The 27,104-nt window shown below is 39.2% G+C and overlaps 2 long non-coding RNA genes across 2 annotated transcripts; both read right to left on the bottom strand.

Moving 5' to 3' along the window:
• Positions 1-2,730: 2,730 nt before the first annotated feature.
• On the bottom strand, positions 2,731-5,105 carry LOC137166581 (uncharacterized). Its single transcript, XR_010923737.1, has 3 exons — positions 4,858-5,105; positions 4,610-4,668; positions 2,731-4,289 (listed from the first exon to the last, which is right to left on the bottom strand). It is a non-coding gene; the product is annotated as an uncharacterized lncRNA (long non-coding RNA).
• A 3,237-nt stretch (positions 5,106-8,342) lies between these two features.
• On the bottom strand, positions 8,343-24,406 carry LOC137166583 (uncharacterized). The gene is made up of 4 exons (XR_010923738.1): positions 24,254-24,406; positions 21,191-21,372; positions 20,443-20,559; positions 8,343-8,554 (listed from the first exon to the last, which is right to left on the bottom strand). It is a non-coding gene; the product is annotated as an uncharacterized lncRNA (long non-coding RNA).
• Between the last annotated feature and the right edge of the window lie 2,698 nt (positions 24,407-27,104).

The following is a 27,104-nucleotide window of genomic DNA, read 5'->3' as shown; positions in this document are numbered from 1 at the left end:
CTAACAGAATCACTTCTGTCTTGCCTGGATTTTGCTTCCATGACCCGCGATATTTGTGTCTTGGCCATATAATAAGAAAGCAGAATGGGACAGTCATACCCCTGCTTGTGGTAAATGAGCGTACATGACCCAAAAGCACCCTCTGCAATCTCTTTGATAGCCAATGCTATCCTGCCCACCCCAGCCAGACTCTTCTGAGAAGTCAGCAAAAACTCATATTCAATAGTTTCAAATACAGCTGCATAAAAGAATCAGCATGTAACCAGCAAATTTAGTGTAGTCTTCACTGTGTACCCAAGCTAAATGCCAGACTAAAAGGAGTCAGGGGTGACGCCAAAGTTGCTTCACCAAAACCATCCCAAAAAATGAAGGTTAGTGTTGATGACATTATTGACAGAGGGATATGATTTTCTGAGCATGGGCCTTGCTCTTCTGTATAGAGGTGATATGTAATTTCAACCAGTGTGGGACCCAAATGGCCTTTCCCACTGCTTGATTTTACCAGACATGAAAATCATGGGTCTAAACTACAGTAATCCTAGCACCATAATGAGAGAGGCTGGCCAAAATTCATCAAGGGAAGATGTTGCATTGGTCTCTTTTGACGTGCTTCTTTGCCACAGAGCTGGCTAATGTGGTCTGAATATCATTGGTACCATCACTTTTAGTATATCATTTCAAATATGGAGTCACACTTTATATTAAGCCTTTACATTTATAGAGTTAATTATTAGTTCCTCAAATATTATATTACTATTATAGAGTCCAAGATTGTTTACAACTATGTCTTATAACTATCTAAGATACCTTCGATTGATGTGCTTTTAACAACACTACTCAGGTCCCTAACATGCTTATAAAGAGCTATTAATCATTTATTAACCTTTCTAAATGCAACCTCAGTGTAAAGTGTGCCCCAAGTAAGAATATAGTAACAGTAAGGTGGAGGGAGACAGACTGTGAGAAGGGTCCTCATATCACATAAATGTGTCAATAGTATAACCAGAAGTGTCACATGCTGGAAAAGGCTTTAGAATACTGGACACAATTTGAAGTTCTTGGATTAGCTAATGGTGCTGTCATATACTAATTTATAACCCCCTGAGACAAAAAGGATTCTGATCTGTTCTTAGTATTTCTTACAGTGTCTATTTTACAGGAACAGCATGACATTCTAGGGGATATTATTGTGTTGCTTGGGTATTGGAAGTCACTCTGACTTCAGACTTGTTCTTCATTACATTTTCTAAGCAACAACTATTGCCCTTTGGAGGACCTGAGCCCCACAAAACCATAAAATAAAGGAATGACTTGTTTTTTTACAACTGACTTGAGTTAATATGAAGTTTATTTTAACTTAACCTTTAAAACCAACTGTCTTCTCAGGCCCCACGCTGTAACATCTTAATTTTAAAATACTGCTACAGCAATTACCCTAAATGCTGCAGTAACATTATTGTATTGCTGAAACTGAAGATACTTCTGGCTGAAGACAAAAATACCCCTCCTTAATCAGCCAGAGAAAATGCTGTTGGGTGATACAAGTTGTCCCATTCCTGCCAAGAAACATGAGAACAGGAGACCCCCACATCAAACTCAGATCTCCCACTTTGCAGCACAGGCCGTTACTAACAGACTGCTAGCTCCAAAAATTTACATTTTAAAATTCATTTTCTTCTCCCCAGGAGTGCTACAAGCCTTAATGAGCTGCTCTGTTTGTGTCTGTAAGAAATGTGCAGGACATATCTAAGTAACTGTGTAAATGTACACTTATAACCCCTGTGCTCCCTTCCCTCTAGTCTCCTCATTATTTGCTTCTCTCAGTTGATGTTTCTTGCCTTAGGTTTGCATCAAAAGTTCTTACGTGCAGGGAACATGTTTGTCTTATTTGTTTGTGAAACACCTAATACAGCTTCGGGGAGCTCAAAACTAATAAATAATATGGTACTACTTCTGCTACATAATAATAATAATAATAATGAATAATGAAGATGAATCCTCTGTTGGCCAAGCAGGACAGGACATGGCTGTCTTTGGAGCCACCCAGTGCTGCTTCTGAACAGTTAATGGGAGGGACGGGGTGATATAGAGATCAATGTTAGATATCCCTGCCTCCCAGGTCTAGTTGTACTTAGTCGCTATACTCCCAGGACCTTGGCACCTCAATTTGTTTCCCACCTGGGAACATCAAATAGCCTGATGAGTTCATAGATTGCCCACCACCACTTGAACAGAGTTTCAGGCAATATTCAGAAATTCATCCATTTCAGATTAAATTTTCATTCTGATTTTGGGGTTCATTAGAACATGCTGTGTCATTCAGAATCACCCCTCCCTCACTCTTGTTAGTCAGTGACAGAAAGCTGGTCTCCAGGTGTGCCGACTCAGTGCTGTACAGTAGTTGAAAGCTGACCTACCAGTGACCTGTCCTGTCTTTGATGATATCTCTTTGGTATCCTTGAGAAAGCAATCAGTCTGGAGGAGTAAAATACACTCTGGGATTTAAACCCTCTCAGCCATAAATCTGGATTCAGTGCTGTTCAGGTCAGTTGTTACTCTGATGGATATTAATGGTATCATTATTCATAAAACTATAACTTAACTATATAACTACAACTATATATAAACTAGATCTGACGGTATGTAAAATAAAATTCTCAAATCAAGCTCCAGAGGGGTAGCCGTGTTAGTCTGTATACAGCAAAAACAACGAGAGTTCTGTAGCACTTTAAAGACTAACAAATTTAATTTCAGCAGGCATAAACTTTCGTGGGCTTCAGCCCACTTCCTCAGATGCAGTTGGTAGAAATAATACAGCAAATATTGGCAACATATATAGGAGACAACATATACATATCCAAAGGCATAGACAATAATGGGGTAGATGGATGAAAGCCGGGTACTTGAGGCCTAATGACAACCATTGAGTAGGAGGTGAGAATGGGTGATCAGAGCAAATTACTTCCTGTAATGAGATAGCCATTCCAAATCCCTGTTTAAACCCAGTTTGAATGTGTTTGAATGTATTTGCAGATGAGTTCCAGCTCTGCAGCTTCTCCCTGAAGTCTGTTTTTGAATTTTTTTTGTAGAAGGCAACTTTCAAGTCAGAGACAGAGTGTCCTGGGAGATTGAAGTGTTCTCCGACTGGTTTATGGATGTTATTATTTTTTATGTCTGGTTTGTGTCCATTTATCCTTTTGCGAAGTGATAGTCCAGTTTGGCCACTGTACATGGCAGAGGGGCATTGCTGGCACATGATGGCATATATAACATTAGCGGATGTGCAGGTGAATGAGCCCCTTATGGTGTGATTGATGTGGTTAGGACCAGTGATGCTGTCACTAGAGTCGATGTGTGGGCAGAGCTGGCAACGGGATTTGTTGCAGGGATAGGTTCCTGATTGGACTTCTTGTAGGGTGTATGGTTACTGGTGAGTATTTGCTTCAGGTTGGGGGGCTGTCTGTAAGCCAGGATGGGTCTGTCGCCCACTGCCTGAGCGAGAGACGGATCATCTGCTAGGATAGGTTGTAGATCTTTAATGATGCGTTGGAGAGATTTTAAGTGGGGACTGTAGGTGACGACCAGTGGTGTTCTGTTGTTTTCTTTGTTGGGTCTGTCTATAGTAGGTGACTTCTGGGTACCCATCTGGCTCTGTCAATTTGTTTATTCACTTCTCCAGGTGGGTATTGTAATTTTAAGAATGTTTCAGAGATCCTGTAGGTGTTTGTCTCTGTCTGAGGGATCGGAGCAAATCCGGTTGTATCTTAAGGCTTGGCTGTAGACAATGGATCGTGTGATGTGTCCAGGGTGAAAGCTGGAGACATGAAGATACATATTGTGGTCAGTTGGTTTTCGGTATAGGGTGGTATTAATGTGACCATCCTTTATTTTTATTGTAGTGTCCAGGAAGTGGATTTCTTGTGTGGACTAGTCCAGGCTGAGGTTGATAGTGGGAAGGAAATTATTGAAATCCCGGTGAAATTCTTCGAGGAACTCTTTCCTGTGGGTCCAGATGATGAAAATGTCATCAGTGTAGGTAAAGAAGAGGTGTTTGGAGACGAGTTTTGAGGAAGCATTGTTCTAGGTCAGCCATAAAAATGTTGGCATACTGTGGGGCCATGCGGGTGCCCATAGCTGTGCCACTGACTTGGAGGTATAGATTGGCTCCAAATCTGAAGTAAAGATGGTCTCCCTTCCCTGAAAGCCTGTTCCAGCTCCCCTCACAAGCCTCTCCTTCTACCAAAGAGGCTCCTATATGTACACTGTTCTCACCACTTCTGAAAGGTGACCTGCAAAGGAAAAACAAATTGGGTTTGTGACCTTTTTGCTTCTTTATGAGGTATTAAGGAGACTGAGTGGGGTTGTCATTGTCTGTTTGGTTTTAAAGGTCTTTTTAAAAAATAGTTAGTCTTTTCCACCCTGTTTTCCCTGGTTAACTAGAGAATTAGTAGGTTTCTGACATCATAAATACCAAGGAGTGAAACCTGATTAACTGAAAGGGAAAATGGGTTCTGTTCAGTCAGTTTAAAATTGGTTGGGGGCATTTTTTGCTAACACAAACACCTATTAAAACAGTTGGAAGAAAATATTTTTCTTAAAGAATTCTCACCTCATCAAGTAAGGGTGGAAGAAGCACTCTTATCCGTATGCCTGGGTCCTCCGTGAATGCTGCCCAACAAAACAGACCACCTTATTATTTTAGGAAAGGTTACAAAAACAAACAAAAAACCCACAACCCAACAAAGACAAAAATTACCAAACTAACCTCCCCCGCGGCAATATCAAGACTTTTTAGGTCTCCTTTATTCACACAAAAGCCAACCAGCCAACCAATATTTTTCCACTTTTGCTACTCACCTTTAACACATCTTTCAGTCAAGACATCAACTATGTACCATCCTTGTTAGTTAATCTGATTTGCCAAGTGTCTTCATTTCCAGCCTTGTTGGAAGTATGAAATAAAGGCAATGGATGCACAAGCTCATGAGTTAGCAAGGAAATTAAAGGGGAAGAGGATTCATGAGAAAGGATCTGAGCACAGGGTTGTCATGAATTCAGAAAAATCTTTAAAACTTGATTACCAAATGAGTTTAGCTGGTTTAGTGTGTCCCTCCATATAAATCTTATTAATCTAACGGAGACATAAATCGAGGATATTAGTTGGCACTAGAAAGTACGCTCGCCTTTTTTTTTTTTTTGGTCTGATTTTCCATAAGACAATTTAATGAGAGGTAAAAAAATCAGTGCATGCTGTAGGATAAACTATATGTATTTCAAATATTTGCTTTTTAAAGACATGGACAGCTGAGGCCAAAAAACTAAGATTGCTTTAAGAAAATTATTCCTTTCAGCAGAAAATGGAAATGTTAGGTTTCAGAATATAGTGTTATCATACATTACAGAAATCTTTGTAATGGACATGGGTGATGGGACACCAGGTTGGACTCAGAGAGAAAGGATCATCTTGTGTTTTAAAGCCTAGACTTTGGATTCAGGAGATCTGGATTCTATTCCTAATTCTGCCACATATTTCCTGTGTAGTATTAGTAAAGTCTCTTAACATACATATAGAAAGTAATTGCATACAATGTTATTATACATAATATTGACTTCACAAGGGTGTTTCAAACTTTAAATGGCAAGATCTTCAGAAGGAAGAATTTCTGTAATTACATATATTATTATTTAATTAGAGTGCTGTTGTAGCCATATTGGTCCCAGGATATTAGAGAGATAAGGTGGGTAAACAGAAGGTGGTCCAATAAAAGATATTACCTCACCCACCTTGTCTATTGAATTAGAAGCATTAGCAGAAAGTTAATTAGCTAAGACAAATATGTGAAGCCTTCTCCATCTCACATCATTTAGTTCTCAGCTTTATGACAGAAGATTTCCTCAACTTTTAAGTGTCCGCAACCCATTTCTCAGAGCACACCAGTCCATTTATTTAGTTATCAAAATTAGGACCAGAGAAAGGGACAACATTGCTTAAACTCAATTTAAACTTATAATGTATAGTAATGAGAAATTTTACTCAGTACTCCTGTATTTTTATTGTTTTGAAAGCCTGTTTTGCTGCATACTGTTCTTCAAGCTGCTCCTACTTCAAGGTTTCTTAACCTTGAATGGAATTCAAGCAAGACATTTTTAAACATTCTCTATCTATAGCTTTATCAATATCTATATCAATATAGATATATCCAACTTTCCTGATGCATAAAGTAATGGTTTTTCACTTGGAAGAAAATAGACAAGCAATGATCTGCTGCTGTTGACCCGGCAGAGAAGAATTTATAACAATTTTCATGAAAAGAGCTTTGACAGATATTAGGGAGGTGTTTTGGTTGTAGAGATTTGGGTACCTTTGGTGTGGCTTCACTTACCACCAGACACCCCCATACTCCACCGAGAATCCTCTATAAGTTGGTATGTGCTCTGCCTGTTTTTATGTACCATACTTAATGTTGAGTTTGGGACATTTCTGATTTATTGAATAAGAGGGAGAAGTGACTACTTTATAGTTCATTATATTGGGGTGAGCCACCTAACTGCAACAAACTGTGTCAGGCCTTAGACACAAGAGATTATTACAAGCTGAAGTAAACCATTTGACAGTGAATAGCAGCAAAGAACTGAGTCTGTGTCCTATAGTTTCAAAGAAAATTATGCTAACTCAATAGCTGTCCAGACCACTTTCATATGTACCATCAGTTGGTTCTCATTCATCTAGCACATGGATATGTTCAGTCATTTTATTGTTCACCAGAAGAACTCAATGCGAAGAAATCTTCGTGCTTGGTGAAAATCGTGGGCTGGCAAGCACTTATTTTGTACTTACTATGACGCTAGCAGACCAGATGCCAGCTCATGTCAAAGTCCCTGGGCCTCACTGAACACTGACAAATGCAAATATAAACCAGTCTGACTCACCTGGATGTTAGTATTGTTAAAATAGATATTAGAGTTATAGGAATGTGTTTTGTGTTTAGACTTTATGAAATGCTTGTAGGACACTGTATGTATTTATCTTACTTATAACATCTGTATCCCATGTTATAAGGTAAATATTTAAAGTGTTTGTTCCGTAACTATAAAAGTGTTTGCTCTAAATCTGTAAACTCCCACACCCAGGAGAGAAGCATTACCTAGTGTGAAATATTAGTTTGCCACAAAAAGTGTCATCTCCTCTCCAACAAAAGAAGACCCATAGACACCAGATAAGCCATTGTGGAACATCAGTGAATTGATGATTGTTTTTCCTACACTTATGAAGAGGGTACGTGCAAAAACGCTTGTCCCATTATAGCTTGAACTCTGTGGGAAGGGAATAAAAATCCCTGTCAAGAAGAAATTGTTTTCACTATGCTACTTGGAATTTGGAGAAGGCTATATTTCTAAGCATAAGAAGGAGATCCTCAAGCTGCTTACCTTGGGTTAGCCCTAAAGGACATATAGAGTTTGCACATTACAATAGCATCTATTCCTTTTTGTAACCTAAAACTGTAACTCATTTGTTTGTGTATGTTTACCTGCTTTAACCTTGTATATAACTCTCATTTCTTTTCTTAGTTAATAAATCTTTAGCTAGTTTATTATAGGATTACAAGTGTCTTTGGTTTGAGATCTGAGGTACAATTGTCCTGTGGTGAATGACTGGTCCTTTGGGACTGGGGAGTAACCTGGATATTGTTGTGATTTTTGGTATAAGAGACCATCTATCTCAAAGGTAGGCTTGCCTGAGTGGCAAGTTAGACTGGAGTGCTCAAGGGGATTGTCTCTGACTCCATGTTTACTCTATTATAGTGCTTGAAGAGTTCACACTTGATACGTGGTTGGTGAAATCTAATTATAGAACACAGAACCAATTTGAGGTTTGTACCTTGGTTTGTAACAGTCTGCCCTGAGATTGGTACCCACATTAGTGAGCCACTCCAGGCAGCTTGACATTTACATGAAATTATTTAAAATTAAAAAATAAAATACAAAAGGAATATCTTATAGATAGTAAGAACCTTTGAACCTTTTCCAAAACATCCATCCAAAGGGTCTGAAATGCTGAGAAGTATTTTTCACTTCCCCTTTCTATAAATCTTTTCTGAATTAAAACTTTTGGAAAACAGTAGGCATAAAATTGCCACAAGCCAATAGAACAATAAGAAAGCCAATCTTGAGGTTAGCTACACATAGTGTTGTACTTCCATATCAGTTTAGAAACCAGTTGAAGTGGTACAGCCTCCTAGTGTGGATGCAGATACACTGGTATAAAGGGATTAATAGAGATAGCTGATTCCTATAAGTTTATTCTTGTTAACTAATGCCTGTACCTTTCTAAACAGATAGTTACAGAGGTACAAAAACCTTGTGGAAACTAGTTCTAGGTAGTCTATTGCTGGAAGCCTATTATAGGTGTAACTTCATGAAATAACAACAATAATTTATACCTGACCACATCTGAAAGCTAAAATTGGGGACATGTAGGGAGATAAACAGTAGAGATGGGACCAAGCTACAATGTTTGGATCCAGATCTGAGTTTCCTCAAAGTTTTTTGAGTTCTGAAAGACAAAACCGAAATACATCTTTTAGTTCCACTGAAATATACTGGACTAGGAAAGCTTTTTAGAGACTGGAAAACCAAAGATTTTTCTCAAAATAATCAGTGCACATCTATGAACATCAAAAATCATGGGTCCCATAAAGTCAACAAAGCTATGCCAAAACAAAAAATGAAGTCAGTGGAGCTCTGTTGATTTAAACAAGCTAAGGATCTAGCCCATAAAATTTCTGGAAGTCTAGAAAGAACTCTGATTCTCCAGCCTTTTTATTTTCTAGAGGGTCCCATCAAACAAAATTAAGTACCACAGGCCTAGTCTTGTCTCTAACCATTCCTGTTCTGCCCTAAATATCAATTTTCAGAGTATGAAACCACCCCTCTGGCAGGATTCAGTCTCATAATCCCTTTTAGATTAAGTAATATCTAATTAGTCCAGGAGCGCCTTCAAGTCATTGGTGTGCCAACTGCAAACCAGACCGTGCCCTCAATCATAAAACATAAAACTGTTGTTAATTCACGTAAATATGGGTGATATAGGAAGATTTCAGATGCCTCCCATGTGTTTTACTATTACAGCAGCACAATTGCCAACCTTTCTGAGTTTGGAAAGTATTAACTTTGTTTAACAAGGGAGGAGAAGCAAAAGAGAGATTGCAGAGTGGAGCTGAACGCTACGCACTATTAAAACAGTTAAAATCAATAATACAGTTTACATTCAGCTCATAAACAAAACCCAGATCTTCCAAGAATTTTGCATAGCCTTGTCTAATCCGAGCAAGGTGCTCTTGTACTTGGTCACACTTGTATAGAAAGAAAGAGCTAGCGAGCAAGCTGGAGCCTCATCCTGAAAAGGATTACAGCACGTGTAGCTTTATTTCATGATCTGCCAAATGCCCCTTGCTGTGTCTCTGAATTGAAAAGAGGATAGAAGAATGAACTGGAATTTGCTGCGCCTTTGAAAAGCAACTGGTGTCAGCATGTGCTCCAAATATGCCAAGTACTTCTTTCAGTAGTAAAAAGGTCTCTTCTGGCTTTTACAGGCCACGTGACATCAAGCAGAAGACAACAAATATTACGCTGCTGTGACCCCTGCAGAGAGGCACAGAAATCTTCCCACATTCCACCTTCAATTCAACAGTGGTAAAAATGATAATGGGCTTGTTTGTATGTTTGTACAATATGTGTGTTTATCACAATGATTGTTTTGGCATCCATCTCTTTAATACATCTTATGAAATTTAACTTTCTATGTCTCCCATGAAATTAAAAAAATAATAATACAGTTGGGGTTCTTTCCCTTTGCCTCCTGTTTTCTTAGGGTGCACTTGAGTCATATTTTCAAGCTTTTCTTTGCAACCATAAGCGCTAAAAACTTACTGTTTTAAAATGGAAGCTGAGATTCTCTCATACACACCCGTCTTTAGAAGCTGAAGCTTTCCATAAAACATCAACTCTGGCAAGAGCTGGCAACATTGCTATCATTTACAACATGGCCAGGTTATGAGATATGTGAAGACTGATTTCAATTGGATTGCACAGATGGAACAGAGGGTACAATTTGCTGAGTGGCTGTAAAGCTGTGAACAGTCAAACTCTAACAAAGCACTGTGTAGTGAGATAACAAACAACACACAGTTCCCAGTGGAATACAAAAATTAATTCAACCAAAATGTCAAACTGTGAGAGCAGGGAGCTCTTGTGTGGCTGATGAACAGCAGTGGAATTTAGATTAAATTACACCCCATGAATTCATGGTGAATCTGTATATTGTTACTCCTCCTCTGTAGAATTTTTTAAATCGTTTTTGAAATAAGATAATGAGAAAAAAATTAGATTTAAAAATAACTTGTCTGATGTAAAAAGATAATGTATTTGATAACACAAAACACAGATCATTGGAAAATACAAATATCTATTTAATTGTCTATAACTGAGGGCTAGATCCTGCAAGCACATAAGTAACTTTACTCATATGAATAGTTATATTGACTTTAATAAAAAGAAAGTTACTTATGCTTAGGCTTGGCAAGATTAGAGTTTTTAATCGGTAAACTTCAATTTCACCATATACACAGAAACCAACAACAACAAAAAATCTCCATCAATAATAATAGAAATGTACAGAGCAGCCAAATAAGAAAAAAGCAGCTTGAGAACTTAGTTTGATTTAAAGATATTTATTGTGTACATTTTGACATGTGATTTTTGTGTGTTAATGGTTATAAAGCTTTAACTTTTTGAATCTCAATATCTACTGCCATTAAATAATTATTGTCTGACCTCCCATATACAATTTTCTACAACTGTGAACATTTAAATTGATAAAGTAAAAATCAAATGTTTAAACACCATAATTTTGCACACCTGTGAAAATGTAAATAAATAAAAATTGGAAAAAATGCTTAAAAACAAACATTGATATCATCTGTCAAAACTATTTTAAAAAATCAAATTCTATCAAACCTACTGTGACAGGTTCCCCCCGGGGTACAACCTGGGACTGGGGTACCACTGTGTCCCCTTAACTCTTCAGCCTGCTAATAACAAGCAGCAAACACCTCTAGGTGCTGTTATCTCTCAGCACAACAGCATCTGAAGCCCCCACTCATCTAGATTGCATGAATGCTCCCAGAGCCACTCACAAATCTCACAGGAAAAGGCACCAGTCAGTTCATCCCAACTCCTTGCCTTGCACTCCGAAGTTACACCATCCTGCCCTGGTCAGAAGTCTGACCAGTATATGTTTATTACCTAGTCTGCCCCTCCCTCAATGTGGAGAGGACATACACAAACTTTTATTAACTGTGGTGAGTTCAGCCGAAATACACCATTTTAGTTAAAATATAAAACAGATTTATTAACTATTGAAAGATGGATTTTAGATGAGTATAAGTGATAGATATAAGAGATTAGAGATAGGTACCAAAGAAAATAGAGTTAAATGCACAATCTAAATCTTAAACCTTATAACATTAAGCGGTCTCTAGATTAAGCAGTTTTTCTCACCCCACTGGATGTTACAGGTCTTTCATACACAAGCTCCTTCCTGAAACTTAGGAACCAGTCTCCTGTTGAAGTCTTTGTTGCTCAGCGCTCTCGTTGCTTTCAGTGTAGATGGGCGAGGAGAAAGGCCAAGGCATGCAGCCCCTGTTCCATATTTTATATCTTTTGAGCATGTGACTAGTAGACATTAGTCCAAGCATGTCCAGATGGGCTCTGCTGAGTCACAATGTTGCTCAATCCCCCAAGTTGTCTTGTGCAACTGAGTCATAGAGTTGAGCTATCTCCATTGTATAGTCTTGTGCAACTGTCATCGAATTGTAAATCCTTTGATTTCAGTTACAACTCCCTTGCAGGATAATAGTCTCTTAACACTCTCCTGGGTGGGAGCCACCACCCCTGTAAAAGAGGTTCTTAAACTTACAACATATTTATTTTAACAACTATACAGCAAAATCTCATAACTTGATGCACACTAATGATACACATATTTTGACAGCACACTGGGTTTTAGCAGATTATGACCTTTCATTAGATATCTTATATGGCATGCTTAGTATGAACTATTAAAACCTTACAGAAATGATGAATATGGGGCTTACAGGGTGCTGCTTCGGGGTACAGTGTATCACACCTACTTATATACTTAAGGACCCCAATCCTTTATGCCAGTGTGACTGCATCCACACTAGTGTGTGTTGTACTGCTATAACTATGCTGGTGCACTGATACCATTGCCTGTCATGCTGACTGACCAATATTATCTCATTGTTTCCTTGTACTCTGTGGTCTGTCTGTCTGTATTCATCGGTAGTCTTCTGTCTTATACTTAGATTGTAAACTCCTTGAGGCAGGGTCCATCTTTTTTTTAATCTGTGTTTTTAATTGGTGCCTAGAACAATGCGGTCCTATTCTCTGACTGGAGTTCCTGACCTAGGGGCTATCATAATACAAACAATAATGATTCAGGAAAGCACTTAAGCACCTGCTTAAGTCCATCCCAGTTCAGCAAAGCAGTTAAGCACATACTTAAATCCTATTTACTTCAACTGAATTGCTGAATTGGGGCCTAAATGCTTGCAGAAGTATGGGTTGGATGAATAGACTATAAGGTGGATAAAAAGTTGGCTAGATCATTGGGCTCAATGGGTAGTGATCAATGGCTTGATGTGTCTAGTTAGTAGCCAGTATCAAGAGGAGTGCCCCAGGGGTCGGTCCTGGGGCTGTTTTTTTTCAATATATTCATTAGTGACCTGGAAGATGGAGTGAATTGCATCCTCAGTAAGTTTGCAGATGACACTAAGATGGGGTGAGTGATAGATATACTGGAGTGTAGGGATAGGATACAGAATGATGTAGACGAATTGGAGAATTGGGCCAAAAGAAATTGACAAGGTTCAACAAGGACAAGTTCAGAGTCCTGCATGTAGGATGAAAGAATTCCATCCACTGCTACAGACTGGGGATTGACTGTCTAGGCAGTAGTTCTGCAGAAAAGGACCTGGGGGTTACAGTGGACGAGAAGCTGGATATGAGTCAATACTGTGCCCTTACTGCCAAGAAGGCTAATGAAATATTGAGCTGCAATAGTAGTAGCATTGCCAGCAGATCAAGGGAAAGTGATTATTCCCCTTTATTCGGCACTGGTGAGGCCACATCTGGAGTATTGTGTCTAGTTTTGTGCCCCCCACTACAGGAAAGATGTGGACAAATTGCAGAGTCCAGCCAAAGGCAATGAAAATGATTAGGGGGCTGGGCCACATGACTTATGAGGAGAGACTATGGGAACTAGGCTTGTTTAGTCTGCAGAAGAGAAGAGTGAGGGGGGATTTGATAGATGCCTTCAACTACCTGAAGGGGGCTTTCAGGGAGGATGGAACTAGGCTGTTCTCAGTGGTAGCAGATGAACAAAACAAGGAGCAGTGGTCTCTGTGACATGCTGTACCCCATGTACGCCCTTATGGTATGATTTGCATATCATTCATGTTCACTCTTATAGTGTAACTGTGTATTGCCTAATGCAAAGTATGTCATGTAAGGTGTTTTTGGAATGCTCATGACACACTGAACATTATTGTTTTGGTGGTATGTTTCCTGCAATGTCACATATGTATAGATATGAAAATCTGCTATGTAATATTCCCAAATGTGTGTCTCACATGGCTTGAATAGATCCAGGAAAACACTAGACAAAGTGAGGGTTCACACCTTGTAGAGGCATGCATACAGGAACAATGGACTGGCCTGAGCATCTAATAAGGAGACGTTCATTTGACTCAAGTGAAGGAAATCATGCCCATTGCCGGACATGGCCGACCACCTGACCCCAGGGGGTGATGAGGAAACATGTTAAAGGCAGAGGAGTCTTTGTCTCTGGAGCTCTCCCTTGGAATCCAACTACAAAGCAACAACAAGCGACTGACAGACTGCCCAGGGAGGGAGCCTAGGTGAAATATTGCAGCCACCCGGTGTGGTAAGATAACATCAGAGACTGTAAAGCTACTGAAATATTAAGTTTAGTTTAGAATGTGATTTGTCTTTTAATTAATTGTGATCAAACCTTGATTCATACTTTTCTGACAAATAATTACTTAATTTCTTGCTGTAATCAATAAACGTATTTGTTTGTTTTATCTAAAGCATGCATGTGGATTGAGTGTGTGTAGAGACTTCACTTAGAGTGAAAGAGCTGGTGCATATCAATTTCTTTGATAAATCGATGGACTAATGTAATGAACTTGCAGGGTGCAGTGTATAGCACTGAACCCTGTAAGACAGCAGTTCTTGGGGCTGCAATTGGGACTGGGGGTCAATACCATGAGCAGCTGGCCAGAGGCGCTCCTTCACTAGGTCAGGGACTGATTATTCGCAGAAGGCTGGGCATGGGCCAACCCAGGAGTGGGTGGTTCACACAGCAAAACAGAAAAAGTCGGGGCCCAAGAGTGAGGGATCAGGTTAATACTGCTACACACCAGTCCAGATTGCAAGGGGGAATGTCACAGTCTCAAGTTGCAGTGGAGAAGATCTAGAATGGATATTAGGAAACACATTTTCACTATAAGGGTGGTGAAGCACTGGAATGGGTTACCTAGGAGGAGGTGGAATCTCTATCCTTAGAGATTTTTAAGGCTCGGCTTGACAAAGCTCTGGCTGGAATGGTGTAATTGCGGTTGGTCCTGCTTTGAGCAGGGGGTTGGACTAGATGACCTCCCTTCCATCCCTAATCTTCTATGATTCTATGACTGCTGAGATGTCAAAGTCTTTACGAGATGTCAGTTCAGAGGATTCACATTTAGTCATAGTAGGGTCCAATGTGATTGAAGGGGAAAAGGTATATTAGCATTGTCCACAGAATTCTTGGTTCTTGCTTTGATTTACAGAACAAATGTTTCAATGTTCCTTTTCCAAACAAATGTATTAAATGAGCAGAGACAGTAATGGGATGTTCAAATAAATGTAAATTTCAAAAGTTAATTAAAAAATAATTCAGGATATGAAAAGCTAAGGTTCTCACAGTCATGTTAACTTCCCTACATTGCTCCTCATAGAGTAGATAGTAAAGCCTCTGTTTCAGAGCTAAGCTATTGTGGCTATAAAAACAAGTGTATATACAATTTCTTAAATTTTTTGTATTCATGCTTACATTAACATTGCATTAATGTGTGTGCTTGTACTGTATGTGCATGCTTTAAAAAAGAGAAAAAAAGAAAAGAAAAAAAATCATGCTGTGACCATATGAAGTTTTACAATTGTGTTTTTACATATAATTATTCATTTTCCATGTTTTTTAAAAATTTTCATAGTTGCCGGAAAATAGGGGATGCAGACAACAATTATTTAAAGACAGGAAATGTTGAGATTCAAACCATTAAAACAAAAATTGTCACCATCACATGTCAGAATATAACAACTGAATATCCTTAAATCAAACTCTAAGAAGTTCTCAAGCAGCATTTTTCTTACTTTACCTATGTCAGGCCCCACAGGTTCAAGACCTGGGATTTGGGGGAAGGGGGGGGGCCCTGGGAGTCATCACACACCACTCCTTCACCTGGCAGCTCACAGACAACTGGGATCCAGGCCTATGAAGCCCAACAGGGGCAGAAATCCTGACCCTACACTCTGATTGGGAGAGCTCCAAGGCTCCTGATTGGACTGCAACCCTTATATAAGCTAGAAGAGCAAGCAGGAACTTGTCTGAACAACTGACTTTTGGTAATTGCCTCCTGGTTTCTGCTCTCCAGTACTGTTGCCTGATCCTGACCTCCTAGTAACCTGCTTTTGCTTGCTTCATGACACAGGCTCTGGGTTCCAGTCTTCCAGTTTGTTACTCGATTCTGATCTCCTGGTGTTCCAATCAAACCTGGTTTTTGGTAATTGGTTCACGGCCCCTGGATCCTCTGCCTGCACCCAGTACTAATCCTTAGGCCTGGCCACCTATGTCCTGGCCCTGACAGCTTGTTTAGACCACTACAACCTGCAGGAGTGGGCTCAGTGTGAGACGAATGGACCTACAGCCCAGCCACTGCCACCAGAAGCACCAGACTCACCCAAATAGGCCACCCACTTTCTGGCAGATAATCAAGCCCTGCAGGATTGGGTCACACAGCTGACCAGAGAGAAACAGCTACTCCAGAAACAAGTAAACCAGCTGCATGCAGAGAATGCTATATTTCAGGCATGACTTGTAGTGCCCTGCCCTGATCAGAGGCATATGGTTCCTCTGACAGAACATTCTGATGGGTCCTGCCAGTGGTTCCAGAGCTTTATGAACCAATGTCACCATCTGTTCCTGACATGCCCCCAAACCCATGCCTCTGATTGGTCCAAGATGAACCTTGTAGTCAGCCTGCTGATCAGAGACGGTCTAGACTGGAGAACAATAGCCTAGTACTGTTGAACTGGAAGACTTTTCCCAGTCTATTCCCAGTAATATTTGATACCCCACACTGGGTTTGAACAGCTGAGGCTGCTTTGAGAAGACTCCAGCAGGGGCTGAATATAGCAGCTACCTACATGGCATACTTCTGCCATATCATATCAGACACCAAATGGAATGATGTAGCACAACTGTATCAATGCCATGGTGGTCTATGGGAAATAAGAGATGAGATGAACCATGTAGAGATGCCCACAAGCTTAAACGCCTTTGTGGATCTTGCCATTCGCATAGATAACTGGCTACATGAAAGCAAGGAAGAAAAAAGGGGCTTCCACAACTCCCTAACCCACATGCCACTCCCTCTATGCCCACCAAAGTGATGCAGGTGAACATGGACTATCAGCAGCTCACCCCTCAGGAGAAAAGGAATGTCACCGTCAGCATCACCTATGCTTCTACTGTGGAGAACTGGGCCACTCTATTTCTGGACCTGAAGTGACATGTACCCAGTCAATATGGGGATAGTTGAAATCCTCCATTTTTATTGAGTTTTCTATTTTTACAGCCTCTCTAATCTCCCAGAGCATTTCACAATTACAATCACCATCCTGGTCAGGTGGTCAGTGGTATATTCCTACTACTATAATTTTATTATACAAGCATGGAATTTCTATCCATAGAGATTCTGTGATACAGTTTGTTTCATTAAAGATTTTTACTATATTTATCCCTATGCTTTCTTTCACATATAGTGCCATTCCCCACCAACATGACCTACTCTGTCATTCCTATATATTTTTTACCCTGGCATTACTGTGTCCCATTGATTATCCTTATTCTACCAAGTTTCTGTGATGCCTATTATATCAATATCCTCATTTAATAGCAGGCACTGAAGTTCATCCATTTAGGATTTAGACTTCTAGCATTTATATACAAACATTTATAAAATTTGTCACTTTTTAGTTGTCTGCCATATAATGTAATTGAATGGGGCTCTTTTTCATTTGATTGTTTATCGTCAGTTGCTACCGATACTTTATCAACTTCCATCCTCTCCTCTTTACTGGGATATAGAGAATCCCTATTAAAAGAGCCTCCCTCTATTGATGTCTCTGTCCAAACCATATGCTCTTCTACACCTGTTGGTTTTCCCCCAGCCTTTAGTTTGAAAATCTATGCTGAACTAGAGAAGTGTGTATTTGGCCTGTCTTCCACAGAATTTGGGGGTTTTATCCTGACCCCTTCAGGGAATTCAGATGGATCCATACAAAGTCCAGGCTGTCCATGACTGGCCAATCCCCCACATGATCCATGACTGCAAAGTTTCTTAGGGTTTGCCAAATTTTTATCAGTGATTCCTCCTGCAGTTCTTGAAACAAGTTGGAGCCCTCACCACTCCGCTCTCAAAAAATGCCTAGTTGTTCCCTGAAACCCAGCATGAACTGGGTTCAACTGAAACTCCCTTTTACCATGGCACCCAGATGCCATGTAAACCTTTCTTGTAGAAACCAATGCTTCCAATACAGCAATTGGGGCCATACTCTCCCAACAACATGGTCCTGAACAAAGACTACACCCATGTGCCTATTATTCATGAAATCTTATCCCTGCTGAACAGAACTATGAGATCCTATATAAGGAGCTCCTAGCCATGAAGAGTGGCAGCAACTTCTGGTACAAGTATATACTGACCATAAAAATCTGGAATACCTGCACAGGGCAAAGGCATTAAACCAACAGCAGCGCCAGTGGGTTCTATTTTTCTCGCAATTCAACTTCGCCATCAGATCTTCTCATTGATCTGTTCCTTCTCTGCTTTGGAAAATCTGCCTGAAGAACTAGCTGCCATTGACAAGAAAACACACAACACTCAGGAGAGGATCATATTTGTGAATAAACACATTTGCATTCTCCTGGATCAGGCATGCCATAACTCCCTGATGGCAGGACACTGGCAGGACAGCAACTGACTTCTGTCTTGTCTGCTGGACCCGAATTCTCCCCACAGTACATGCCTTCCTATTATCTTGTGATGTGTGTGTTCAAGCCAAGGCACCATGCTACAAACCCTGTGGTCTACTTCAACTTCTAGATATCCTGTCCTGGGCCACTATTGTATTTGACTTTACCATGGAACTCCCAGAGTCCAATGGATTTATGATGATCTTGACCATGGTAGACCACTTCAGCAAAACACCCAACTTTGTGCCCTACACTGGTCTACCCTCTGCTGAAGAGGCAGCCCAGCTATGGATAAATTCCCAGTGTAGACCAGCCCTAACTCTCCTTTGTCCTATGACTGCAGAAGTGCTAATTGCTCACTTTTTCACCTGGGTTTCTTGCAGCATGTGTTAACTCTTTATGCTTAACAATCTGTTCCACCTTGTATTAGCTGATTACCTTTCCTAGACCTGTGTGGAGCTTGAAAGCTTGTCTCTTTCACCAATAGAAGTTGGGTCCAATAAAAGATATCACATCACCCATCTAGTCTCTTTTCTAATTTTGCATAATTTTAAGGTATATTATTAAAATTACATTGTAAATTCTCAATAAATAACCCTTTTTTTCTGTCAGACTCGCATCTTGACTTAAAAGCTTTGCCTTATTGAGATGCTGTGCTGGAGTATTAAATTGATGCAGTAGCCATGTTATTACAATTGGAAATAAGTAAGGCTGAAAGTGGAGCTAAAGAGGATCACGTTTCACTTGGCAAACCTTTACGTGTAAAGAAATGTGATACTGTACTACTGTGCAAGGGTTATAACTTGAGGGACAGTGTGAAAGTGCAGAAAGATAGATTCTTCTAAAAATAATGAAAGGAAATCTTTGAAAATAACTAACATGTCTTGCCTACAATGGTTCTTATTCCTGAACAGTCTCTATATGTCTGAATGTATTACAGATTAAAATATATCTAATATATCTATCACTCTATATAAAACATTTTTTTTGAAAACAGAAGATCCAGTCATATGTATAATTGCTATGACAAAATATCAATATTAATATATCACTTCTTTGAAATATGGAAGGTAATCAGACAATGTTTCAAATAAACACAAATGAGAGAGAGAGTAGGGAGGGAGGGGAACATTCACATCTAGACTTCTGGAGACAAATGTTAATAGAACCCTTAGAATTTTAACTCTCTTATATTCCATGGTTGCTATATAAAGTTTACACAAATACATCTGCATTTATATCTAGGTTGAGTAGCACACATTATAGTGTGTGTATATTATATTTATCTATCTACACATGCTTCAGAGATATATCTAGACACCCACTCACATATATTCTATGTTAATTGTACATATAATTTCCATAATTTGCTGTTCTATAAAGTAAAACTCAAGGAAACTCCAATAACATGGTGGTGCAATCCCTAAGAGAAATACTTTTTCTCTTACAGACAAGCTTTTGCTCTTTGCTTAATTAATCCCTAAAACTTTCAGGCCTTAAAGAGAATAATTAGATTTGACAGTTCTGAGCTTAGCATATGGCTACAAACAACAAAAACTGTGTTCAGTTTATATGCTTCCTAGAGCCTGTTGAAAGACAGCTCTAATGTTATTTACAACAGTTTCTGTTAGGGGCTGGAAGCAAGGCTAGGATTTTAAATGTGTATGAAGTTCCCCAAGGACAGCACTTCCTTGTTACTATAGTCCCTCCTTTGTGACTTTCACTCCATAACAAACCATGGTCTAGACACGACCAGGCTAGAAATTCCCATATTACCACTCCAGCCAGACTACATTTATCATCACCTTGAATGTAATGCTAGCTTGAAACCTCCAGGCCTCTCAGTTTCAAATAATGAACTGAGGCAGCTAAACCTCTATTGAGAGCCTGCTGCACTCCAGTGATGTCTGTCAGCTTCTGGAAAGACCTCATTTTACGGAAAAGTATTCATTGGTCAACAGAGAAATAAAGTTTAAACCTTAAGCGACATTAGGCAGAGCCATTGAGGGGGATGATGAGCACAGTATAAGAGAAATCCCTACCTTTAGCTGGATATGGTTTGATTCTTATCCTTTCTGTCATGCTCTTGTTGATACTAATATAATTTGGGGACATCTACATTTCACGGAAGTTTTATGTACACTCTTGCACAGGTACATCTTACCAATGGGAAAGAAATAAAAAAACAGATTAGCCTAATTTATGTACATAAATGCTAACCTCATTTATAGAAGAACTAGTTCCTCTTTGGAAAACTGCATATTTGTAAATTTCCTGTCTTCTGTAGGACTGTGTTTCTTGTATTCATTAGCAAAGTGCTGGCCAGCTCAGTCACTTCATAAGAGACACATACGTGCACTCCAGGCCATGAATCATGTTTTACCATCCCAAGGGGACTATGCTATCTGGAAAACCTGAGCTGGAGAATGAAAGCTTGACCAGCTTGGTGTAACAAGTGGGAGTCCCAACTATGGGCTTTTTCTTCTCTCCCCTTTTCTTTTTGGAAACTTCCAAAATGCAGCGATTATTGTAATATAATGTTGAGAGGCTCCAGATATGCAATAATTGTTATGATGCTAGCTTGCATTAAGCATTGACACCTCCCTCAGTTGACTTGCCCAAGGCCACACAGATGCTGCAGAATAAAAGCAAAACAGTAAATCCAACAAACAGCTTGGTATTTATCAGCTTCATAACTATTCCCCAGGAACCTGAAGTCTCTCATGACACTAAAATAAGGCCCAGTTGTGTGAAGTCTGGAAGTCAATGGGAGTTGAGGATAATCAGCACCTTGCTGGGCTGGACTCCGCTGGAAAAATCCTGATTCTACTGTAGTCAGTTGGGGCTTTGCCATTAACTTCAGTGGGGTTAGGATTTCACCCAGTGTTCATCACAGTCAGAGGCTGAGCACAGCAGAGCATGGTGATGTTAGATCGTATTTGGAAATAAACCAAGGGTCAGCGTTCATTATCCTTCACAAATCCAAGGGAGAGAGAGGAAAAACAAAATAAAACAAGACAAAAAATCAGGAAGCTTGGCCACAGCAGCAGAACACAGCATTTTTGTTTTAAATTTTCAATCAAGTACCTAAAATAGATTTCAAAGGGCATTTAAGATGTCGGTTTTATTTTCTCAGTGAGCAGGAGGAGAGATGAATAGCATAAAGCCAGATCATTCTCAAAATAATTGCATCCTTGACATATCTAAATTTGTTTGGAAAAAAATATACAGTGGCAGTTGATCTTATTAATTACACATGTACCAGGATTGTAATACTCTGTTATCCAAAGACTGCCTGCAGCTACTGAAATAAAATTAACCACTTCTCCAGGGAAACCAGAATTTACTTCCTCAGCCCTCCCTTTAAAAAAATAAAAAATCAGTGGCTATCAGCCTTTCAGCGGAGAGTTGCGGGGGTTGGAAGGAAGGCAGGTAAAAGCTCTGTTTAAAAAATGTCTTCAGTTCTTTTCCCTTCTCTATGTTTCATTTCTGATAGATTGCACTGCCTCATATGGTATAAGTTCATGTGACAAATAAGCAAAAAACAAAAATCCTGACAAAAAGTGTGGTATCAAAATATGTTGTGTAACATTATTTATGTTAGTCCTTATGTTTTTTACTAGTGACAGGAGAAGGGAAATGGCAATAGTTACTGATAGAGTTTCAATGCTCATTGTCACTCTAAGTGCTCATTTTCCCTTAGAGTGACCAGACATCCTGATTTTATAGGGACAGTGCTGATATTCGGGGCTTTGTGTTATATAGTTGCCAATTACCCTACCCCTGACCTTGTCCCGAATTTTCACACTTGGTATCTGGTCACTCTATTTTCCCTTGCCCCTTCCGCTCACATTTCCATTATTATTGTTGTTAGTTGCACTTACAGGGCTATGTGCTGTACATACTCACAGAGATAGAAGGACCTTACAATCTAAATAGACAAGACAGAGAAAGAGTGGAAGAGGATACAGTGTCACAGAGGGTTGACTTGCCCAAAGTCATGCACAAATAATGCTAAACTAACCTAATTTCCTTCTTTGACAGGGTTACTAGCCTAGTGGGTGGGTGGAAGCAGTTGACTTGATATATCTTGTTTTTAATGATGCTCTTGACACAATGCCACATGATATTCCAATAAGAAACTAGGAAAATGCAGTATAGATGACATTACTATTAATGGGGTACACAACTGGTTGAAAGACCATACTCAAAGAGTAGTTATCAATGGCAAGTAAAAATCAAACTAGGAGGGAGTATCTAGTGGAGTCTCCCAGGTGTCAATCGTGGGTCTGGTACTAGTCAATATTTTCATTAACAGTTTGGATAATGGAGAGGAGGATATGCTTATAAAATTTGTGGATGACACAAAGCTGGGAGAGGTTGCAAGCATTTTGGAACACAGGATTTTAAAACAACCTTGAGATATTGGATAATTGGCTGAATTCAACAAGAAGAAATTCAGTAATTATAAGTGCAAAGTACTTAATTTAGGATGGAAAAGTCAAATGAACTACAAAATTGGGAATAACTGGATAGGTGGTAGTACTGCTGAAAAGGATCAGGGGGTTATAGAGAAAATTGAAGATGGGTCAACACTGTGATGCAATTGTGAAAAAGGCTAATATCATTCTGAGACATATTAACATATGCTGTATGTAAGATGCAGGAGTTAATTATCCCACTCTACTCGGCACTGGTGAGGCCTCAGCTGGAGTACTGTGTCCAGTTCTGGGAGTCACACTTTAGGAAAGATGTGGACAAATAGGAGAGAGTTCAGAGGAGAGGAACAAAAAATGACAAAAGGTTTAGCAAACTTGACCTATGAGGAAAAGTTACAAAAACTAGGCATGTTCGTCTTGAGAAAAAAAGACTGAAGAGCAAATTGATAAGTCTTCAAGTATGTTAAGGGCTGTTATAAAGAAGACAGTGATCAATTGTTCCCCATGTCCACTAAGGCTAGGATAAAAAGTAACAGGCTTAATGTGCAGCATAGGAGATCCCATCATTGGCGGTTTTTAAAAAGAGGTTTGACAAACATCTGTCCAGGATGGTTTAGGTTTACTTGATCCTGCCTTAGTGCAGGGGGCTGAACTCAATGACTTCTCAAGGTCCCTTCCAGCCCTACATTTCTATGATTCTCAGTCCTTTGCCCATGATGGATGGAGAAACAAAAAACAAAAAAAAATTGTATGTTGGGTTGTTTTGGTTTTGATAAGCATGCAGTTATTCTTTCCTTGGAGCACAGACAGAAAATATTAGAGTACAGACCTCACACTAAGGAGAGAATCCTAGTTTCCTTCCTTTTCTAGAAATCAGGCTTCAGGAGGCTAAAGATTCCACCCACCAGATTACCCATGTCAGTGAGACTAAAATTTAAACAGTGTGCAGATCCTTTTAGAAAGAAGGTGCACATTTAAGAGTGAGATTCTTCTATTTGCAAGCAATAAATAAGAATAGGAAATAGCTAACGGTGTGTGTATTGGGGTTGGGGCTACTTTTCATTTATTTAAATATTTGGGATTAGAGCTGTTGCAAAAATTAATATTTGTAATGAACAAAATCATGTTGTTTTCTATTTTCATGTTTTTTTTAAATGAAAAAAGTAACTCTGCTGAAAAACTATCAAACATCGGCTCTCATGGGTTTTATATTAACCTTGTACTGTTGGCCTGACCTCTAAGGAATTTATATATTTATATATTTTTATTGAAGAAAAAGACAAAACAGCCACTCCTTTCTGTAAGAGCACAGTAGGCTTTTTCCTATTTCTGTTGAGTAGCGTCCAAAAAGACACACAAAACATAAGGCTAGAAACATATGTTTCCTTTTCTAGTAAAAGAAAGCACTACAAACCTCAGTGGATGTTGAAGCAGTAATCAAAGAAGATCTTTTGGAGCGAAAGTCCAGCCAGTTTTCTCTGGACAGAGGGCTGGGTGGAAGTTGGGCTCAAGCAGATATGCCAGTGCAGTTTTTGCTGGAACCAACAGTATAGTATCTTCTCCTGATGTGTTGCTGTGGTTAGAGTAAAAGAGGTCATTTGGCATGTGCAAGTCTAGATTTCCCACCAACACCAGGAAAATCCAGACAAGGCTCATGGAGGTAACAAGATAAAAGGTCAACTTCACTGCACAATCACACTGCTTTTTGCTGCATCCCCTCCCTCAACTTTATTTGCATGTTGTCACTATTCAGGAAAACACTGAAGCGTGTACTTAAATCCATTCCTTTAAAAATGATTTTGTGAATCAAGATTTCAGACTATAAGCTTTTTGAGATCAGGCACTTCTTATTGTCTGTAAAGTGCTCAGCAGAATTTTCGCACTAAATAAACACTGGATTTCAGCTAACACCATTGCGCTATGTCATGCAATTCCACATTTTGACAATTTGTTTCTTTTCTGATTTTGTTCAAAAATGCAATAAAATGCTTATATAAACAGAACAGCAGGACCATCTTCCAAATCAGTCACTGCTGACAAGGCTTCATTTCAAGTTTGTAAAGATACATTTTATCTCCAAAGCCACGCTCACTGACAACTTTAGATATTGTATTTACATTTGGGAAAAAACAAACTACAACTGAGATTAAAGAAAATTGTTCCCTCCTGTGAAAAAAGAAATAAGAACCTCTTCCATCTTGCATAATTTTTCTGCCATTGTGTTTTATGGAGCTTTTAAAATTGTGTTGATTGTGTGTGGCTTCTGCACCTTTAAGGTCTAGACTGTTCTGTGTGGCAGAGTGCAAAAGACCTGTCTGGAGTGCCCTTGGGGACTGAAGTCAAGAAAGAAGTGATGATATATATAGCTTGTAAACAGGGACTCACTAATGCTTTTCTTCTGGTAACATACTAAGGTGCAGTTTTGCTATGGTATAGAATCTCCAAGTCGATGTTAAAAGTAGATTATCGATGATGGGTCTGATCTTGCAAATAATGAGCACCTCGTACAATGACCTGAATGCATTCTGAGCCTTCGTTGACATCAGTGGGAGTGAAGGTCACACAACACTTCACAGGAGGTGCTTGACACCTTGCAGAATCAGGTTGAATCTGGCCCATTTGCACAGTCCTGTTGTCTGATGCAACAAGAACAGATGTTATGGGGCAGTCTATACTCATTTGTGACTTACATTCAGAAATTTCTTGTTATCTCACTAGTGAACCAGGATTCCAGCTCATATTCTATCACTTTTGAAGTGAATGATGAAGTGTCATTCTGAAGCTATTCAGATAAAAGGTCAACAATGAAATAGGATCTGTGGGTATTAGCATACTTGTCAAATCTCCCTCATCCTTCACAATGAAGAGCTTCAGGATTAAGATTGTTCTCTCCTTCCCTTCTCTTTTACTGACATAACAGAGCTACATCCTAGTAAGGAAAGCTGTCTTACATCAGAAATTAAAAATTAAAACAATTAAACTTGAAGGATATGCTCATCTTAAAGGAACCTCCAAGCCTTTCTGGAGCTGAACCGGTTCATTGAGGATATCACAAGACCAGTGTCTCCTTGGCAATGGAATCAGTCGCCATGGTAACTTCAAGATTGCACACATCAACAGATTTTAAAATGGTGACAGTTTAGAAAGTGACTATTTAGGAATTTAAATTACAGCTGATATTTATACATTTAAAGATACCAAATAGTTAAAAATATATATCTATCACAGTAATTTTAAGCAAAGCAATGACAAAGTAGAAACTGAGTCCTAAATGTATTCCTTAAGTATAGGCCCATTTGAAAAGCAGTGTCAAAATGTCAGAGAAAAGAGCAAACAATGAAATGGAAAACCTAGCTGTAAAAAATGCAAAAAAACACCACCACTACCATCCAATAAATTATACAAGCTTTCAGTGGAACCCTGTAGGGAAGTGAGGTCATAGCAGATGTACTGAACAGAAAATCATAGGCAAGGCCCATGTACTACACAGTAAACTGGACCTAAATCCTCTGGATTCTATGGTACACAGACAATTCTGTGGCAGTTTAAGGTATATTAAAAATATATGTTGTTAATTAAGTATGAAATTAAATATAAACAGTTCAGTGTCCTCTGTGTTAATTATTTTGGTATGAAATATAATATGCCACAGATTTTCAATAAGCCACAGATATTGGTAGCGACAACACTTTACTGCATTAGAAATTGCCAGGGGAAAGATGGAGATTTTGATAGCTAAGTAGGGGTAGTAGGGACTTTTACACCTGGGGCAACATGGGAAGCAGTTTAGCAGTGTGGAACAAACAAACTAGCTGAAGTATTCTGCTAATGGAATAGATAACAAAGCTGACATTTAAGCTGTTATCTCTAGCTTTAAAATGTTAGACTTAACAACACATTGAGGTGAATGAGGCAGATCATACCTCTCTGAGCCATAGTTTCAGGCTGTCTGAAGGCTCAGGAAGATAACACTGTCTGTTTACACTTAATTCAGGTTTTCAGGGTTTTTATTTGCCATCGTAAGAGCTAGAAATATATAATAAAAATCCCCCCCAACCCCCCCCCACTCCCTATCATTTTACCCCTCCCCCATGAAAGCTTCGCTCCTGGAGCACAATTTTGTTGCAAATGGTGATCTTTGAGGCAAATTCTGTCCCTGCAGCACATGTGAGGTTCTCACCCTAAGTTCAACAATTAATATGCACCTGCACACTTATCACCAACAGTATAAAAAAATTAAAATAAACACAAATTTTAAAAATTCA

The sequence above is a fragment of the Emydura macquarii genome, unplaced genomic scaffold (genome assembly GCF_026122565.2).
Source record: "Emydura macquarii macquarii isolate MOO-44397 ecotype Brisbane River unplaced genomic scaffold, CSIRO-AGI_Emac_v2 contig_2890, whole genome shotgun sequence".
NCBI classification, from domain to species: domain Eukaryota; kingdom Metazoa; phylum Chordata; order Testudines; family Chelidae; genus Emydura; species Emydura macquarii.
This window is presented reverse-complemented; position numbering and strand designations above follow the sequence as displayed.